This window comes from Pygocentrus nattereri, chromosome 10 (genome assembly GCF_015220715.1).
Source record: "Pygocentrus nattereri isolate fPygNat1 chromosome 10, fPygNat1.pri, whole genome shotgun sequence".
Lineage (NCBI taxonomy): Eukaryota > Metazoa > Chordata > Actinopteri > Characiformes > Serrasalmidae > Pygocentrus > Pygocentrus nattereri.
The window spans coordinates 8,904,599-8,925,137 of NC_051220.1; the positions used below are offsets into that span (position 1 = coordinate 8,904,599).

General features: G+C 41.9%; 1 protein-coding gene across 1 annotated transcript in view; it reads left to right on the top strand.

The window, feature by feature from the left end:
* Nucleotides 1–20,539, top strand: part of LOC108431669 (WD repeat containing planar cell polarity effector) — a 114,282-nt gene that overhangs the window by 21,165 nt on the left and 72,578 nt on the right. The gene's annotated exons all lie outside the window — the stretch shown is intronic.

Sequence of the window (20,539 nt, forward strand, 5' to 3'; positions counted from 1 at the left end):
TGAGAAAATCAGTGTAGGGTGGGCATCTAGTCCAAGGCAGGTGGTGGCAGCTGGGGGATGGGCAGCTGGTCTGAAGTGGGTAGCAGGAGGGCTCGGCAGTCGGTCGTCCTTCAGTGTCCAGCCGGACATATGGGTGATTGTATACTCGGAAAGAAAGCAGGGAGATGGAATTAGTTTTATAGCCCTTCATCAGTATTCAGTTATTATCAGTGACATTAATGCTTTATTGGTGAAGCCAATAAATCTGTGGAAGGGGAACTCTGACTGTTTACATTGGTGGTGATAGGAACCCAGGGGTCCCCATGTCTACAACACAAATATAGCCATTTTATTTATAATCCAAAACCACCAGTGAACCTACATGTGTTTTTTCTACATGTGAGTTTTTATATATGATGTTAATGATGGTAAAACAGTAACAATTCTGAAAAAACAACACCCTACATGTATCTCTATAGCCAGCATGTAGCAAAAATATGTTTTAGACCAAAATCCTCTCAAAATCAAAACAAAGCAATATCTTAAGCATTCATATTTGTATTCGTGACCATTTCATGTTATGTCCTTCTGTGAGGAAGCTTTTAGAGGCATGGAACTATGTAGACGTCTGGCTCCCACTGAGAATAACTCCGTACATTTCACCAAAGCATTTGAAACCATTTTTAAACCACCCTTAATGTTTGTGTTTGTGTTTTACTAATTATATGGACAGAGTTCAGTGGAATTCCTCTTTAATATCAGCCATAGGTAATAGTATGATGAGAAATTTGAATGTAGTTTAAAAATGCGCATATTTGAATAGCTAAGATTAAAAGTTAAAATCCTTACAAACATATATCAGTATGTAACGATATATTGATCAGGCCCCACTTCAGAAAGTGAATTAGGCCAAAGCTGACGCTCCGCTTGCCTGTGCTGCGCCTGGCCGAGCTGCTGGCCGCAGGCCAACATTTAGGTGCAAATGCAGCTGTTGTGCTGAGGCAGGCAGGGCATCGAGGGGTACTGAAGGAGGGGCACAGAGAGGCAGAACGCGCGGAGAAGAGATAGAAGGAGAGATTGCCGGATGGAAGGAGAGAGATAAAAAGAAGGAGGAGAGGGAGAAGAAAGCAGAGGGAGGAGGGACGGCCACGCCGCGGCGAGTAGATAAGATGTCTGCCGGTGATGGTGTGTGTGTTGTTTGGTTTGGGCTGATGGGACGTGGCACAGAGTCAGAGACTCCGCCTGGCTGACACGCTGTATCACCCACCCTGAAGAGGAAGAGAAGTGGACGGTTCTCTCTCTCTCTCTCTCTCTCTCTCTCTCTCTCTCTCTCTCGCTCTCTCTCCTTCTCTCTCCTCAGCCACACATGCAGCTTGTCTGTATTCCAGCACAAATCTAATCCATTCCAGTTAGGAAGCAATATAAAGGAATGTTTTAATTCAGCAATCAATCAATCAATCAATCAATAAATAAATAAAAACTTCTAATTTAAGCAGTTAGCCACCCAACATAGATCAGCCAATACGTGTTTAGTGTCTGAAGTTTGCTTTCAGGCCAGAAAAGTACTACATGCCAGTATGCAAACTCATGTAAATGATTAACTAACGTAACCGAGAAATAAACAATTGTTTAATTAGTTAAAAAAAATGTAATTTATTTCATTTTATTTTCTTGCCAGTACTATGTAAAATGATGTCAGGATTTGAAGATGTAGAAATGTGTAATTGCACAGAAGAACATTTTGTAACGTGGGTCATGTTTTGGGCCCCTTCCCTGAGTGGATGAATCTGATTGAAAGAGAACTCTTGATGAACGATGCATCTTCTGAGGATTTGAGTGCAATTATCTACTACTGTCATCATATCTTCCTTAGAATAATGTTAATTTGGCGTTTGAGACCTAAATAGTATTGTTTTTTTATTTTTTTATTGCATGTGTGCTATTTATATGTGAAGATACTTATTTTATACTTTTCAGGGTGACTCACAGCAGCGCACGTTCACCATATTTTAGCCTGCTTTTATTCTCCTGACTTGGTAATCATGCTCCTTTTAGTTTTAACAGCAAATTCTTAAATATCTTACATAGTGCTGCTAAATAGGTCGGCTCATCATTCATGTTTTTTTTGAGGGTGGTGTAGGCAGTTAGTTCCTAGGGCCTTAGTTTTGCACTGAAGCTATGAGGCTAATGTAGCTAACAAGTAATGAAGGCTAACATTACTTGTTAGCTACAGTTAACATAGTTCAAACTACATAAAATCATCAAACATGGGCTGCTAAATATGTGGAGTTGTTAAGTAATCTGTGATAGACTTGATTATGTGGTTTCTGGCAGTGTATTACATATTTTTGTATGTAAATAGGGACAAAAGTGTGTTAGCATAGCTGACCCATGTTTATGGATAAAAGTGTGTCACATTGTCCAAAATCAGATAATCAAGTCTGTTTGAGATACTAAACAGTTCCATATGGTTTGAGGCGAGTTTGTGATGATTTTGGCCTGCAGTTTGCATTTTTATGTACTTTAGCTTAAAGTGTGTGTTAGCTACATTAGCCTTGAAGCTACAACTAAAGAAGTAAATGTCAGACACCAAATGTGATTGATGTTTGGGGTGGCCATGTGTGAATTGTGCAAATCTGATTAGAACTAATGACTGAAAATGACTGAATTACAAAATAATTGAAATTGAAATATTGAAGTGCGGCTCACGTTGTGTGTTCACGTGCTGCTCTTCCTGCTTCTTTCCATCTCTCCATCTTTTCTTCTGTTCATTCCATTTCGTTGTTTTTTTTTTTTTTTTTACCCCTGCCTGTCTGAACTTTTCAACTTTTCAACTCTCTGTGGCCTCTTTCTCTCTCTTGTCCCATATGACAACAAAGTAGATTCTTCCTTTTCAGCCTTTTCTAAACTTCTCTCCCATCCCCCCCCCCCCCCCTACACTCCTCCTTTCATCCCCCTCTCCTGCCGTTTGACAGCCAGACCTGCCCTGTGGTCACATCATTCACAACACAACGGCCAACAACTTTGCTTTGGCCCCTGATTGACATCTCATACATGCACACACTGTTGCTTGTAGCTGTTTCCTCACTTGAATAGTGTTACCTGTAGCTCATTTTCTTCTGCTCGTCTGTCATGTGCTATTCTCCGCAATGCTGACTCTGAATGGAGAGTCTTTCACACAGGCTGTGTATGTCTGAGTGTGTGTGTGTGTGTGTGTGTGTGTGTGTGTGTGTGTGTGTGTGTGTGTGTGTGTTTTGGCTGGCGCCGCTCTGTCCTCTAGTTTTTTCTGAAGTTCTGTCATGTCCCCGTCATGCTCTTCCTGGTATTGTGTGTAACACTTGTCTCCGTCTTTACCTCTGTCTGTCTCTTTCTTTACTCATCATCGCTTTAGGCCTCGATTGCGCCAGTACAGTCTGATATTTAACTAGAAAGCAAGAGACAGCGTAACTAGACCTTCTGTTTCCGAAATGGTAGCTTTATAGGAAAAGGGAAAAACTATTTTCATGTACAGTGACCATCCCCGGTCAAACTCTGGAGCAGTTTGTTCTTTAGGGCAATCGGGCGACGGGCCACCAAAGGGGGAAAGGGAGGAAATTTTTCTATCACATTCTACCACAGTGTTTTGCTCTAGCTATGACTATTCTAGATAGTTGGTCCTGCCTTTGAATATTAGTCTGTTGGGGTTCCAGCAGGGCTAGTACTAACATGCTTTTGTCATACATAACCTGGGCTGCATTCAGCCCCTACAAAATGAAACAAAACATTTATGTAAACAGAAACGTGTTAAACACTATATTTTGTCACGTGAGCGATGCAACTATGGCAGCTGAGAAAGCTGTTCTTGTCATTCTTTACGAAGTAATTTGGAGCCTGATGAAACTAGTTTAATACTTAAAATTCACAACCTTAATATTCGCAATCCTAACTACGATGATGTTAACTGTTTATAACCCTCATTCATAAATACAAAATGTATACCCTTAAGCAATAATAACCTTAAAATACGTAAACTTAATGATTCATTAAATCATAAATTGAACCTTTCAAACCTTTTAAACCATTTAAACATATAAATTGTGTACCCTTAAACATTTTATAACCTTAAGCTTTCATAAATTTAGTAAACTTAACAACATTAACCATTTGTTACGATAACTTTCAAATTCTTAATGTTAACAATTTGAACTATTCATAACCTTAAACATTACATAACTAAAATTCATTCCCTTAGTATTTTTTATTCTAAGCAGCGTTAACCGTTTACAACCCTAACCGCTTACAGCCCTAACCATTTACAACGCCACATGCGCTTAAACGACCAAAAGCATTAACTGTTTAAGGCTATGAATTGTTCAGGTTATAAACATTCACAACCTTAATCATTCATAACTTTTAAATTCATAAGCTTAGTATTCATAATTATATCCCTAACTACCATAATGTTGAATGTTTATAACCTTTAACCTTTCAAACCTTAACCATTCATAAATATAATGTGTATACCCTTAACTTTTCATAACCTCAACCATTCATAACCTTAACCTTTCATAACTTTAACCTTTCAAACCTTAACCATCCATAAATATAATCTGTATACCCTTAACTTTTCATAACCTCAACCATTCATAACCTTAACCTTTCATAGCTTTAACCTTTCAGACCTTAACCATTCATAAATATAATGTGTATACCTTTAACCATTCATAACCTCAACCATTCATAACCTTAACCTTTCATAACTTTAACCTTTCAGACCTTAACCATTCATAAATATAATGTGTATACCCTTAACTTTTCATAACCTTAACCTTTCAAACCTTAACCATTCATGAATATAAAATGTATATCCTTAACCATTCATAACCTTAACCTTTGAAACCTTAACCATTCATGAATATAAAATGTATACCCTTAACTTTTCATAATATTAAGCTTTCACAAACTTAAAATGTATAACCTAAACTGTTCATTGCCATAACATTCATAACTTTCAAATACTTAACCTTGACATTCGTAACTCTAACAATGTTAACCATTCATAATCTTAACCATTCATAACTTTAAAATTTATAGGCTTATCCATTCATGACCTTAACCATTCTTTACCGTATCATTCATAACCTTAGCCTTTTAATTCCTTCACAGTTCATAACGTTAGCCATTTAATTCCTTCACTGTTCATAACTGGCCATTTAAATTCTTTACTGTTCATAACCTTGACCATTTATATCCATTACCATTCATAACCTACCATTCATAACTGTTTTGGACTCCAACCATTCATATAAGTAACCATTCATAACTTTATTTGTTCCTGACCTTTTGTTAACCTTCACCATTCATTACCAGAACTATTTGAAACCTTAACCATTAGTAATTATAACTGTTCATAACATTTAACCCTGTGTAACCTTCACCATTCATAATCATAACCATTCATAACCATAACTGTCCATAACTGTCACTGTTTGTGACCTTCGTCATTTATAACAGGTTAGCTTCTCTTCTATCATCATGTCACTGCTGTCATCTCTTCATCCCCTGTTCTCTCTTCACTTTCTCTCTCACTGAACAGCTCATCCCTTTTTTCTGAGGCGTTTTCCTCTTAAGTCCATTTCTGTCTTCCTTCTGTCTCTCTGTCCATTGTGCTCTCTTCTTCTTCAGTCTTGTCACCCTGTGGGCATTATGTTCTACTCCACCGTCCCATCATGCCCCTCTCTCCGATCGGTGACAGTGTTTGGTGATGTTTCTGTATGTGCGTGAGTGTGTTTGACTTTTTGCTCCCCGCCCCCTCTTGTCCTTCTCCCAAAGTGTCCTCCATTGTTTAGTGTTTCTTTTGATAGTTAATCCCGAGCGCTCCCACCAGCCGCAGTCTTGAAGGACAGAGATAAGAGAGACAGCGATTTTCTGAAAGCGTTTTTTCCCCCCTCCTCCTTTCTGTCTGCGATGTGTTTTTTTTTTTTTTTTTTTTTTTTTTTTCTTCCTTTTTGTTTTTTCACTTCAGTAGGTTCAGGTTGAGATAGAGAGAAAAGGTGTGTGTGTGATATAGGCAGGAGCTGGGAAAGAACAGGAGCTGAGGGCTGTAATGGAATCTGGTCCACAAGTGAGCACTCAGAGATACACGCACACATCGAAACGTGTGCAAACACATGCTGTAACGATAAACTGAGAGCATGATACAGTTTGTGTCCCAGTACAGGCCTGCTGATACGGCATTCCCATAATGCCCTGTTCTACATTACAGTACTGAATGAATGTAAAAATGGACCCAAAATCAGGGCCAGACATACATCCAACCATCCACTAATCCAACTAATAGTCTATTCTCCCATCCATCTATCCAGCCATCCTCCCTTCTGTCTGTCCATCCACCCTTTCATCTTCCCATCCACCCCTCCTACCTTCTGTCTGCCCACCAGTCCACCCAGCCAGCCACCCATCCACCTGTACATCCATCCATTTTTCCAGCTATTCATGCATCCACCCAATCATCCATTCATCCATCCTATAATCCATTGTTCCATCCATCCATCCTTCCATCCATACATGCATCTATCCTCCCATCATTCATCTGTCATTGCATACACCTATCTACTAATCCATTCATGCATTGAGCAGTCATCCATCCATTTATCTATCCATCCACCCACTTGTTTGAAGCCCTCTGCAGATGTTTTGTTGAAACTGAATGAAATCTACTGTCACAGCAATACAGCACAGTACATGCATACACTCATCCATTTGTCTATTGAATTTGTCAGTCCATTCATCCATTCATCCATCCATCCACCTGTCCACTTATCTGTCCATCCATCCATCCATCCATCCATCCATCCATCCATCCATCCACCCACCCACTTGCAGCTCTCTGCTGATGTTTAGTTGAAACTAAAATAAATTTGTCTGTGCACCCATTTATTTATCCAGATGTCTGTCTACCTATCCATCCATACATCCTTGTACTCATCCTTCCATTCATCCATCCATCCAAGCATTCCTCCACGAAGCCATTCATCCATCCATCTGTCTATGCGTCCTCCCATTCATCCACCCATCCAGCAGAGTTGTGCTGATGTTTAGCCGAGAGTAAATGGAATCTGCAGTGTTGTATTGCGGCTGACAGCAGTGTGGTATCTCTCCTTTTTCTGAGCGTGACAGGGTGGTTAGTGCTGCGGATGCTAACACGCTAACGTGCTGAGCATGCCAACTCTTATCTCCGGCCGTGGCCCCACCGCCCGGCTGACTAACTGAGACAAAATTCTGCCTCTCTTCCACCACTTCTACCCCCCCCCCAATAAAAAAAACTCCTACTCCACACGAAAATAAAATGGCTAAATGAAAACAGGAGGCGAAAACGCTAGCAGCAGCACACACTCTTAACAAGTTTACTGACATAAGAGGATTCTTTCATCTTTTTTTTTCCCAGAAGCTTTACGGATGAGTCAGCACCCCCACTCCGCTCTTTTAAGGGGAAAAACCCAATTTTGCCTCTGAAGAGGGAAGGTTGTGCACTGGTGTGACATTCAGCTGAAAAAGGGCCCCATTTCTGGTGACCTCTGTTTCAAAGAAACATGAGAAACTAATATTTATCATCATTTTGTTGACATAGCTGCACCTGCATGCTTTTCTCAGTATGACGGACCGATCACACACATGCAATGCAACAAGGCAGATTACACAAACAAAGCAATGAAATTAAATGAAATAAAAAAAAAAAAAACACTACAAGAAATGTAACAAAAATAAAGCAATAAAATAAAGTAAAATAATTAACACATTCAAATAGTAAATAAAATTAATAAAGCATTAAAATAAATGGAAAAAAGATTTTTTTACATTACATTTAGCAGACGCTTTTATCCAAAGCGACTTACAAATAATGTGGTACATAGAACAAACATAGTCAGGCCTTAATTAGGATTTAATACAATTTTCAGTTCTGTGGTTAAGATGTTATTTGATTTTCAATATTTTACGTATCTATCATTTTTGATATTTGGTATTTTAAAGATGTTGCAAAATTATAAAGCAGTGGAGCAGAAGTAGATGGTATGCTATCAGATGCTTAGGCTTGATCAGAGGAGAACCCTCAGGGCATTCTAGGTCTTCAGAGAAGGACAAATGATTTCTGGGAACTAAAAAAATTGTCATTTTTAGTTATTTTTTGTTCAGTAGAATCATGCTTTTATTTATTATTATAGAACTACTCTTGTTTTATTTCTAGCTCTGGATGGAAATAAAAGGGTTACATTCTTGAGACATTCAGTAGAAAGTTGGCCAATCAGGAGCTGTTCTCTCTGTGGAATCTAGGCTGATATAGCTAAGCAAACTCTTCTGTTGGTTAGGACTTCAGGAGCTGAAGAGAAATCCTAATGCAGTAGATTTACCACCAGCATAACTACTAAGTGACAGAGGAATCAACCAGTCATGTTTACTTTCCAATAGATCTGACCAATTTTGTAAGAAAGAACCATCACTGTAGACCTTCTGGAAGTTCTAGATAAGATCTAGATCACTGACTGAATACGAACAGCACCCTAATTAGTGGGTTGTCAGAAATGGAAAACCGTGATGGGAGGTCTATATCATATGAAGCCCCTACGGGCCGTGGTTTTAAAAAAAAAGTGAATCACATTGCATTCCCTCACAAATATTTTGCATTCCCTTGAAAATGTTTTGCATTACAATGCAACGGTTTGCATTCCCTTGCAAAAGCAAGACATGAAGCAGCTCATTTTACGATCATCTTGGATCGAATATAAAGACATGATTATGCTGTTAGTGAGCGCAAACCAACTGAGATCGAGTGTCCTCGTACAATGAAAGCTACATTTACAGAGATTGCAAGGAACAATTGCTGAATAAAGTCAGCATAGCGAAACTGGGAAAACAGCTTTTAATGTTAGCTGTGCTAAAAACAAATGTATGGCAGTGTCTGACGAGCATATATTTTGCGAGGGAATGCAAAACATTTGTGAGGGAATGTAAAGTCATTAACTTTTTTTTTTTTTATGACGTTACGGAGCCCTTAATATCATAGTACAGTACTGAAAGAGTCACTGTGAAACTGCTACAAGGTAAAATATACCCCAATATATCACAAGCTTCAAGTAAAACCTGGAATGTTTTCTAGAAGATTCAAATGTTTGCATTTAAGTTGAAACAGCCAAAAATACTGTTAATGCTGTTGGCTTAGCGCTAACTACTAGAATACCATTGGGATATTAGCAAATGCTAGCTAACGTTATTGTAGAGGGTCTTTTTCATCATGTTTTGACCGCTGAGCTCTTACAGTCACGATTCACCCCAGTTTTACATGAAAGGCGGTCATTTAAATGAGGAACCTTAAGAGAGCAGAGGATATATTGGTAATACAGTTTTACATTTTCCTACACTCTTCATTTTTCTTATTTTTGGTAACTGCATCAACATTGTTAGACCCTTAGCATTAAGACACAGAGCTGAGGGGATTTGTTTATGTCAAAAGCATTGAAATAGTTTTGTGAGTCACTGGATTAATTGATGTTGCTAGCTAGCTAGCTAAGTTAATGTTGTAGCTCACACTGTATGGCTAAAGAATTTGCCAGCATTTTCCCCATCATACCGCCACAGATACCGAGAGTACGCGGCAGTATGTTACCTCAAGATATACATTTATGGCATTTGGCAGACGCTCTTATCCAGAGTGACTTACAATTTGATAATTTTACACAGGAAGGCCAAGGTTGTGTTAGGAGTCTTGCCCAAGGACTCTTATTGGTAAAGTGTAGGGTGCTTGAACCCCAGATTACATTGTCGAAGGCAGAAATGTTAACCACTATGATACACTATACCAACCGCAATATGCTCAGTTACAACCAAGTACGTCAAAGGCTTTGCTAGCTAGCAGTGCTAAAACAGGTAAACTTTCTGCTTAGCCTATTAATCATTAATCAGCCTATTAAATTAAAGTTTATTCTAAAAACTGACTACATACAAGAAAAACACTCCCCATGTATCCTAAAAATTTGATAATTCACACACAAATACAATGGGATGCTTGCTAATGTTCTATAAAGCTAGTCCAAACTAACCAGACTGCGCTTGTGGTGGGAGCAATGTGTATTGTATTTTGTGTTCTTTGCATGGGCAAAATGTCCTCACAGTGATAGGAATACAGTACAGTTCTCTAGCTTTGAGAAATCAATCATAAAGTAAGGATGCACTGATATGGGAGATGTAGGCTGATGCCCACAGCTCTCATATCAGTGCAGATGATTTTTTTAAGTATATCAGTAATATCAAATATCTGTTGATGCCGATACATAAACATTTATAAAATATAGGAAATGTAGTTGGATAAGTTTTACAGAGAAATGATTTTTTCTACAGGGTTACAAATGCAATGGAAATGAATAACATTATTTTTGTACTGAGTAAAACGCACACTGAGGTAAAGGATTATCCCTTCATAAAAACAGAAACAGAACCGTATGTGGTGAAAAGCACGAGTACATTCAACACAGCACATCATCTGTTTCTGACACGGCTGCTCTGTACAGATCAGGGAGTGTCTATATATGAGAGAGAGAGAGATGGGAAATAAAGGAGATGGAGAGACAAGGGGAAGAAAGATGGAGAGACAAGGGGAAGAAAGATGGAGAGACAAGGGGAAGAAAGATGGAGAGACAAGGGAAAGAAAGAGATGGAGAGACTAGGGAAAGAAAGAGAGCGAGAGACTAGGGAAAGAAAGAGAGCGAGAGACTAGGGAAAGAAAGAGAGCGAGAGACTAGGGAAAGAAAGAGAGCGAGAGACTAGGGAAAGAAAGAGAGCGAGAGACTAGGGAAAGAAAGAGAGCGAGAGACTAGGGAAAGAAAGAGAGGAGATGGAGAGACCGGGGAAAGAGAGAGAGGAGATGGAGAGACAAGGGAAAGAAAGAGAAGAGATGGAGAGACAAGGGAAAGAAAGAGAAGAGATGGAGAGACCAGGAAAAGAAAGAGAGAAGATGGAGAGACCAGGAAAAGAAAGAGCGAGAGACCGGGTAAAGAGAGATGGAGAGACCAGGGAAAGAAAGAGGAGATGGAGAGACAAATGCAATGGAAATGAATAACATTGATATTTTTGTACTGAGTAAAACGCACACTGAGGTAAAGGATTATCCCTTCATAAAAACAGAAACAGAACCGTATGTGGTGAAAAGCACGAGTACATTCAACACAGCACATCATCTGTTTCTGACACGGCTGCTCTGTACAGATCAGGGAGTGTCTATATATGAGAGAGAGAGATGGGAAATAAAGGAGATGGAGAGACAAGGGAAAGAAAGAGAGGAGATGGAGAGACCGGGGAAAGAGAGGAGATGGAGGGACCAGGGAAAGAAAGAGAGGAGATTGAGAGACCAGGGAAAGAAAGAGAAGATGGAGAGACCAGGGAAAGAAAGAGAGGAGATGGAGAGACAAGGGAAAGAAAGAGAGGAGATGGAGAGACCAGGGGAAGAAAGAGATGGAGAGAACACGGAAAGAGAGATGGAGAGACCAAGGAAAGAAAGAGAGGAGATGGAGAGACAAGGGAAAGAAAGAGAGAAGATTGAGAGACCAGGGAAAGAAAGAGAGGAGATGGAGAGACAAGGGAAAGAAAGAGAAGAGATGGAGAGACAAAGGAAAGAAAGAGATGGAGAGAACATGGAAAGAGAGATGGAGAGACCAGGGAAAGAAAGAGAGGAGATGGGGAGACAAGGGAAAGAAAGAGAGGAGATGGAGAGACCAGGGGAAGAAAGAGATGGAGAGACCAAGGAAAGAAAGAGAGGAGATGGAGAGACCAAGGAAAGAAAGAGAGGAGATGGAGAGACAAGGGAAAGAAAGAGAGAAGATGGAGAGACCAGGGAAAGAAAGAGAGGAGATGGAGAGACCAGCAAAAGAAAGAGAGAAGATGGATAGACCAGGGAAAGAAAGAGAAGATGGAGAGACCAGGAAAAGAAAGAGCGATAGACCAAGGAAAGAGAGATGGAGAGACCGGGGAAAGAAAGAGAAGAGATGGAGAGACCAGGGAAAGAAAGAGAGGAGATGGAAAGAAAAGGGAAAGAAAGAGAGAATATGGAAAGAAAAGGGAAAGAAAGAGAAGATGGAAAGAAAAGGGCAAGAAAGAAAGAAGATTGAGAGACAAGGGAAAGAAAGAGAGAAGATTGAGAGACCAGGGAAAGAAAGAGAGGAGATGGAGAGACAAGGGAAAGAAAGAGAAGAGATGGAGAGACAAAGGAAAGAAAGAGATGGAGAGAACATGGAAAGAGAGATGGAGAGACCAGGGAAAGAAAGAGAGGAGATGGGGAGACAAGGGAAAGAAAGAGAGGAGATGGAGAGACCAGGGGAAGAAAGAGATGGAGAGACCAAGGAAAGAAAGAGAGGAGATGGAGAGACCAAGGAAAGAAAGAGAGGAGATGGAGAGACAAGGGAAAGAAAGAGAGAAGATGGAGAGACCAGGGAAAGAAAGAGAGGAGATGGAGAGACCAGCAAAAGAAAGAGAGAAGATGGATAGACCAGGGAAAGAAAGAGAAGATGGAGAGACCAGGAAAAGAAAGAGCGATAGACCAGGGAAAGAGAGATGGAGAGACCGGGGAAAGAAAGAGAAGAGATGGAGAGACCAGGGAAAGAAAGAGAGGAGATGGAAAGAAAAGGGAAAGAAAGAGAGAATATGGAAAGAAAAGGGAAAGAAAGAGAAGATGGAAAGAAAAGGGCAAGAAAGAAAGAAGATTGAGAGACAAGGGAAAGAAAGAAGATTGAGAGACAAGGGAAAGAAAGAAGATTGAGAGACAAGGGAAAGAAAGAAAGAAAGAAGATTGAGAGACAAGGGAAAGAGAGAGAGAAGATGGAGAGACAAGGGAAAGAGAGAGAGAAGATGGAGAGACAATGGAAAGAAAGAGAGAAGATGGAGAGACAATGGAAAGAAAGAGAGAAGATGGAGAGACCAGGGAAAGAAAGAGAGAAGATGGAGAGACCAGGGAAAGAAAGAGAAGATGGAGAGACCAGGGAAAGAAAGAGAGAAGATGGAGAGACCAGGGAAAGAAAGAGATGGAGAGACCAGGGAAAGAAAGAGATGGAGAGAGGGAGGGAGGGAGACAAATGGGGAAATGAGAGAGAGAGATGGGGAAATGTGAGAAAGAGAGAGAGGGAGAGAGAGAGAGATGGGGAAATGCGAGAGGGAGGGAGAGAGAGAGATGGGGAAATGAGAGAGAGATGGGGAAATGTGAGAAAGAGAGAGAGGGAGAGAGAGAGAGATGGGGAAATGCGAGAGGGAGGGAGAGAGAGAGATGGGGAAATGAGAGAGAGATGGGGAAATGTGAGAAAGAGGGAGAGAGAGAGAGATGGGGAAATGCGAGAGGGAGGGAGAGAGAGAGATGGGGAAATGTGAGAGAGAGAGAGAGGGGGGGGGGCAAATGGGGAAGTGAGAAAGAGAGAGGGAGGGAGAGATGGGGAAATGAGAGAGGGAGGGAGAGATGGGGAAATGAGAGAGGGAGGGAGAGATGGGGAAATGAGAGAAAGAGAGAGAGATGGGGAAATGAGAGAGGGAGGGAGAGAGAGATGGGGAAATGGGGAAAAAGAGGGAGGGAGAGATGGGGAAATGAGAGAGAGAGATGGGGAAATGTGAGAAAGAGAGAGGGAGGGAGACAAATGGGGAAATGAGAGAGAGAGAGAGAGAGAGATAGGGAAATGTGAGAAAGAGGGAGGGAGGGAGACAAATGGGGAAATGAGAGAGAGATGGAGAAATGGGAGAAAGAGAGAGGGAGGGAGGGAGACAAATGGGGAAATGAGAGAGAGAGAGAGAGATGGGGAAATGGGAGAAAGAGAGAGGGAGGGAGGGAGACAAATGGGGAAATGAGAGAGAGAGAGAGAGATGGGGAAATGGGAGAAAGAGAGGGAGGGAGAGATGGGGAAATGAGAGAGAGAGAGAGAGAGAGATGGGGAAATGTGAGAAAGAGAGAGGGAGGGAGAGATGGGGAAATGAGGGAGGGAGACAAATGGGGAAATGAGACAGAGAGAGAGAGAGATGGGGAAATGGGAGAAAGAGAGAGGGAGGGAGAGATGGGGAAATGGGAGAGAGAGATAGGGAAATGTGAGAGAGAGAGGGAGGGAGGAAAGGAGACAAATGGGGAAATGAGAGAGAGAGAGAGAGATGGGGAAATGTGAGAAAGAGAGAGGGAGGGAGACAAATGGGGAAATGAGAGAGAGAGAGAGAGAGAGAGAGAGAGAGATAGGGAAATGTGAGAAAGAGGGAGGGAGGGAGACAAATGGGGAAATGAGAGAGAGATGGGGAAATGGGAGAAAGAGAGAGGGAGGGAGGGAGACAAATGGGGAAATGAGAGAGAGAGAGAGAGAGATGGGGAAATGGGAGAAAGAGAGAGGGAGGGAGGGAGACAAATGGGGAAATGAGAGAGAGAGAGAGATGGGGAAATGGGAGAAAGAGAGGGAGGGAGAGATGGGGAAATGAGAGAGAGAGAGAGAGAGAGAGATGGGGAAATGTGAGAAAGAGAGAGGGAGGGAGAGATGGGGAAATGAGGGAGGGAGACAAATGGGGAAATGAGACAGAGAGAGAGAGAGATGGGGAAATGGGAGAAAGAGAGAGGGAGGGAGAGATGGGGAAATGGGAGAGAGAGATAGGGAAATGTGAGAGAGAGAGGGAGGGAGGAAAGGAGACAAATGGGGAAATGAGAGAGAGAGAGAGAGATGGGGAAATGTGAGAAAGAGAGAGGGAGGGAGAGATGGGGAAATGTGAGAAAGAGGGAGGGAGACAAATGGGGAAATGAGAGAGAGATGGAGAGATGTGAGAAAGAGAGAGGGAGGGAGAGATGGGGAAATGAGGGAGGGAGACAAATGGGAAAAGAGACAGAGAGAGAGAGAGATGGGGAAATGGGAGAAAGAGAGAGGGAGGGAGAGATGGGGAAATGGGAGAGAGAGATGGGGAGATGTGAGAAAGAGAGAGGGAGGGAGAGATGGGGAAATGAGGGAGGGAGACCTTTCTCTTTCTCTCGTTCTCTGTTTCTTTCTCTTGTTCCTTATACCCATCTCTCATCTCTTTCCCATTTCTCACTCTCCCGGTCTCTCTCATTCCCTATGCCCATCTCTCTATTTCTTTTTTCCCAATGCTCCCATTTTCTCTCTCTCTTTCTCTCTTTGTGTCTGTCTTTCTCTTGTTGTCTCTCACTGTTTCACTCAGTTTCTCTCTCTCTCTCTCTCTCTCTCATATTTGGCTGAAGAAGGTTTGTTTTGGTTCTTAGAGATTCTTCCTTTGATCTTTCTCAGCGAAAGAGATTTGCAAACAAGGACAATGAGCCGTCCTCCTCACCACTTTGTGTGTGTGTGTGTGTGTGTGTGTGTGTGTGTGTGTGTGTGTGTGTGTGTGTGTGTGTGTGTAGGCCTCCTTTGGCTCGACATCTTTAAGAAATGCATCCCAGCAGCTCTGAGCCACAGCCATACAGAGAGACATACAACACACACAAAAAAAACAGCTACACCTCCAACACTGTGTAGATTAAACGCTGAAAACAAAGAAAAGTGGAGATAAGTGTGGCGGCTTTCTGCCTTTTGAAGTATGAGACTAAAATTAGGCCTCAGAAACCAGAGAAGCATTCAGAGATACCTGACGACATTCTGGAGTGTCAGCAATCACAACACGCGCTTGTTTACTCTGAAACTTCACACACTTAAAACATGGAGGACATGTCACTCACCCTTCACCACAGTCACACCCCCACTGTGCTGTTAAATATACGGCCATGTCCCATCCATGGACCACACTGACCACTGCAGTTAAGAAATAAAGACTTGGCATGAGACCACCATTATAGTAACATAATTTCAGCTTGAGTCATGCAGCGTTTCATAAGAAAATTCAACTCACTAAAGGATTTATTTTGATGGTGGATCGAAGGTCTTATTAATTTGTCAATTTACAAGTTAATTTGCATCCAGCTAACTCATATATTTGAATGGAAGTGCATTTTATCCATGAGTAACCGTGCACTATATGAAAAAGTTTAAAATCCAAAAGAACAAAAGTGTGTTTTCTTTCTAAATAGAGTAATCTTCTTAGCGTGCTTGAACTGTATACACTCACCAACCACTTTATTAGGTACACCTTGCTAGTTATAGGTTGGACCCCCTTTTGCTTTCAGAACTGCCTTAATTCTTTGTGGCATACTTTCAACAAGGAGTTGGAAACGTTCCTCAGAGACTTTGGTTGGTTGAGTTACTGTTGCCTTTCTATCATCTCGAACCAGTCTGCCCATTCTCCTCTGACCTCTCACATCAACAAGGCATTTTCATCCACACAACTGCCGCTCACTGGATATTTTCTCTTTTTCGGACCATTCTCTGTAAACCCTAGAGATGGTTGTGCGTGAAAATCCCAGTCGATCAGCAGTTTCTGAAATACTCAGACCAGCCCAACTGGCACCAACAACCATGCCACGTTCAAAGTCACTTAAATCACCTTTCTTCCCCATTCGGATGCTCGGTTTGCACTTCAGCCAGTTCTCTTTACCACCTCTACATGCCTAAATGCATTGAGTTGGGGCCATGTGATTGGCTGATTAGCTATTTGTTTTAACAAGCAATTGAACATTGAGTGTACCTAATAAAGTGGCCAGTGAGTGTACATGTGCAATGAATGTCTTGCCTTTCCAACGTTTAATATATGACCAATGCACCCAGTAAAAACTAACCATAAAGCGAAAGCTAACCACCAAGTGAAAATTAACCACAAAGCGAAAGCTGACCACAGAGCGATAACTATAGAGTAAAAACTAACCACCACTTGAAAGCTAACCAAAGAGTGAATGCTGACCACCAAATGGAAGCTAATGATTGAGCGCAAACTAACCATTATGCAAAAACTAACCACAGAGTCAAAGCTAACCACCAAGCGAAAGCTAGCCACAAAGTGAAAAGCTAACCACAGAGCAAAAGCTGACCACCAAACAGCCCAATCCGCAGCGCCCGGGGAGCAGTTGGGGGTTAGGCGTCTTGCTCAAGGACACCTCAGTCATGTGCTGTCGGCTCTGGGGATCGAACCGGCGACCTTCCAGTCATGAGGCTGGATCCCTAACCTCCAGCCCACGACTGCCCCACAAGGGTGTTTAGTGGCTTGTAAGCTTGTTAGCTACACTAGCCTGGTTGCTGCAGTACAAAGCTAGTCAAGCAAATTCAGGCACCAAACATGTCTTGGCTGACATTTGGGGTAAGAGGGAAAACTGTGTGCACTAGATTTTTCTGCCAAACCGAGTCGGAAGCCAGCAGCCAGGCAGAAATGAAAGAGTTAAGTAGGAGAAGCGGGTGCAGTAGCTGAGGGCAGAAGCGTTTAAGAAGCTAGCTGTGGCTTTTCCGTTGTAACAGCTGTCAGCCCTGTAATCCTTCTCCTGGGGCATACCTGGTTCTCCTGTCACCCCACCATCAGCCTCTGACCCCACGGCTGAGAGGCTTCTGAGCCTGTCCCAACGAGACGGGGGCAGCCCACTCCTCCCTCCACTGCACCACCTGCATACGAGTATAGTTGAGCTGTTAAAAGAGAGGTCCACCTTTCCTCATTGTCTATAACAACTTCTCTCACCAGTGGTCCGTACACTTAGTGGTCACTTTATCAGAAACCCCTCGCCCTAGTTAGAGATGTATCTGTTAATGCGTTTTTAATGTAGTGGAACCTTCACTCCAAATCCAATGTTTGTTTAACAACCTGGGAATTCAGGGAGATATCAAGTTATAATTATCAGATGCTATGAGTAGTAATGAAAATAAATGAATATTTTTTATTGTAAAAAGAGCAGGCATGAAAAGATACACCTAGAAAAATGAACAAACAAGCAAACATAAGAACGGCTATAATCATCTCCTGTATTGTAAGGTTGTACTGGTCATTCCCAGCCTTTCAGCTGGTCCCATATTTATTTTTATTAAGCTCCACACTTTTGCTTAGACTGCAACTATGACAGTAGAGCTCTGATTGGTCAGACTAAGTTTTAATGCCTCTGTACAACTCAAACTGGTTTTGGCTTAAATTATTCACATAGCAGCACAGTCCATCAGTTTCATACTCAACAGCATACTTTGGTTTTTCATCAGTGCTCAGTTTCTGACCACAGAGACACTCTTAGCTGGATATTTTTGGGTGGTGGTCCTGTTTCTAAAAAAAAAAAACCAGCAACACCACTGTGTCTGACACACTCTTATAGTAACTTTGCTGGGTGACCAACTAAACCAGCAACAGACCAGCTTAAATCAGCTTGGAGCAGCATGAAATACATGTTTTCTTTAGCAGTGATAGAACTGTAACTGTGATCTTACTTCAGTGCTAACTCTACACAATGAGATCATCTTCACTGATAGCTTCATGCAGAGTTAGTAAAGATATTTAGCTGTTGAACTAGCTGTAACTGTGTCTATCCAATTTCTGTGCTAAAACCGTGTTATTATCTTCACTATAGCCTCATATTTGGCTACCTAACTAGCTATAACTGTGTTATATTAGCTTGGGTGTTTAAGGACACTGGTGGACCCTCTAGGAGCCAGACGCTCCTGATCTAACTGGGTAAATCGGGGGGGGGAGAGACTTCCAAGGGCTCTAGACCCCTTTTTGTATGTAAAAAGCCATGTGTTCATAAAAACTGTATCCAAAATCCTCACCTCCTGCAGCTCAACAGAGCAAAAGCAGGTTTAATAAAACATTTGAGGGCATTTTAGAACAAGGACAGAGCGATTCTGGCCTTCAGCTGCAGCTCCTGCTAAGATTTAAAAGGTAACGTAATTAAAGCCTTGGGAAATCGAGTCTTTATCAAACTCTTATCTGTTCTACGCGCTCTCTCTCTGCTCCTTTCTTTCTCTACCTGACTCTCTCCATCACACCTTTTTCTACCTTCCTTACCTCTCTCTCTCTCTCTCCCTCCATTAGTATGCCGGCGAAGGAAGAGACGAGTCCATCGCTCAATCTCTCTCTCTCTCTCCTCCTGCCCAGTGGTCGACCCCCGAAGAGACGTCGTTACTTTTTTTCATTTATTTAATCAGGCCCCAGATTAAATTTATCATCCCTCGTTCGGTGGACCCTCGTTTTTTTCTTTTTCTTATTCCACCTTTTTCCTCCTGCCCTTCCCTCTTAATTACCATCTACACGGTCATCCCGCTGTACATTTAAATGCAATCAAGCATTTTTTTTTCTCCTTTTCCTTTCTGGTTCATTTAAGTTATTTAAAAGGTAGGGGACCTTATTGGGGGTGAGAGAATACAGGGCAAATTGAATAAAGCAAAGTGTCAGATGAAATTAAAAAGGTCGCGGCGGAGGTTTCGGGCCTGATAACCACGGATGAGCTTCATGGAATCGGGAGAAATGCTCACGCAGTCCATGTCGATGACCTCTGTGACGTCACGAGGCCAGGGTCAAAATGGCAAAGTCAGTTTTGAATTCTATTCAGCCGAGCATCGCTGAAGTGACCAGAACTATATAAGGGCTCCTTCCACACCTACCTTGTTCAGGGTGGAATGGTCAAATGTTTTTTCTGCATTTCGTTCCATTTTGACAGGTGTGGACACTCCACCCGTACTGTAGTCAGAACTAAAGAACTGAACCGAGGTCCGCAGGTCTCGGCCCACTTCTAAACAAGTTGGGACTCAGTTCGGTGCTGGTGGCAACATATTTTATCGTGGTCTGCTTTCGTCACATGGACATTATTAATAGGGCCAGACATGTGCGACCTGATTGGTTGAATTTAAACATAATTGACCTGTTAACAGATGCCCCAATTTTGTCTGAAACAATGTACCCAAAGTAAAAGGAGTGCTGTTCCCACATACCTTGGGTTACAGTCATGATCATGGTCTTGTTTGAAAGGTAACACTCGTGTTTGTTTCTCAACTTACTTCATAATTGTATGAATTACTTACAAGAGTCATAGACAGAGGTGGTCAACATCCAAGTAGGGACACCGGAACCACAGTGGCGAGCAGGCATTTGCCCCACCATTTTACAAAGTACTGTGGCGACGCCCTATTACGTTTTTAGTTCAGGCAAACGCATAAAAACCTCCACTTTCCCTAAACTGCATGAAGCACTGATTAGCACGGTCCGGTTGTTTGGTGCTGCCTGAATTTGGTCGCCCGTCAAAACCGAAATAAAGAAAAAGTTTGACAGTCCGCACCAACCAAGGCAGGTCTGAAAGCACCTCTAGCTGAAATGGAGATTCTGATTGGTTCATTGCCAGAGCCAATCAGAATCTCACATTAAAGGATCTTTGTTTTCATGCAGTAAAGTATGACTAACGGGTATGATTCATGCATTTTATCAAGAATATGAGTGAAGAATGGATTTGGATGCTACATTCTGATGGGCTACTGAAAGTTGAATAAATGGAGGCAATTTTATTCAAACCAGCGCCCTACATGGTAGTCCTGCCCATCCTGTTAAGAGAAAAGAAAGAAAGCAACACTTTTGCAGGGCAATCTACCAACACTAGCACCAGAGTTTGAGTTTTTGTGACATTTTCTCTTTTCCGTTTGGTTCAGTTGGTTTCGAACAGTGGTAGCTGAAGGGCACCAAATAATGCATC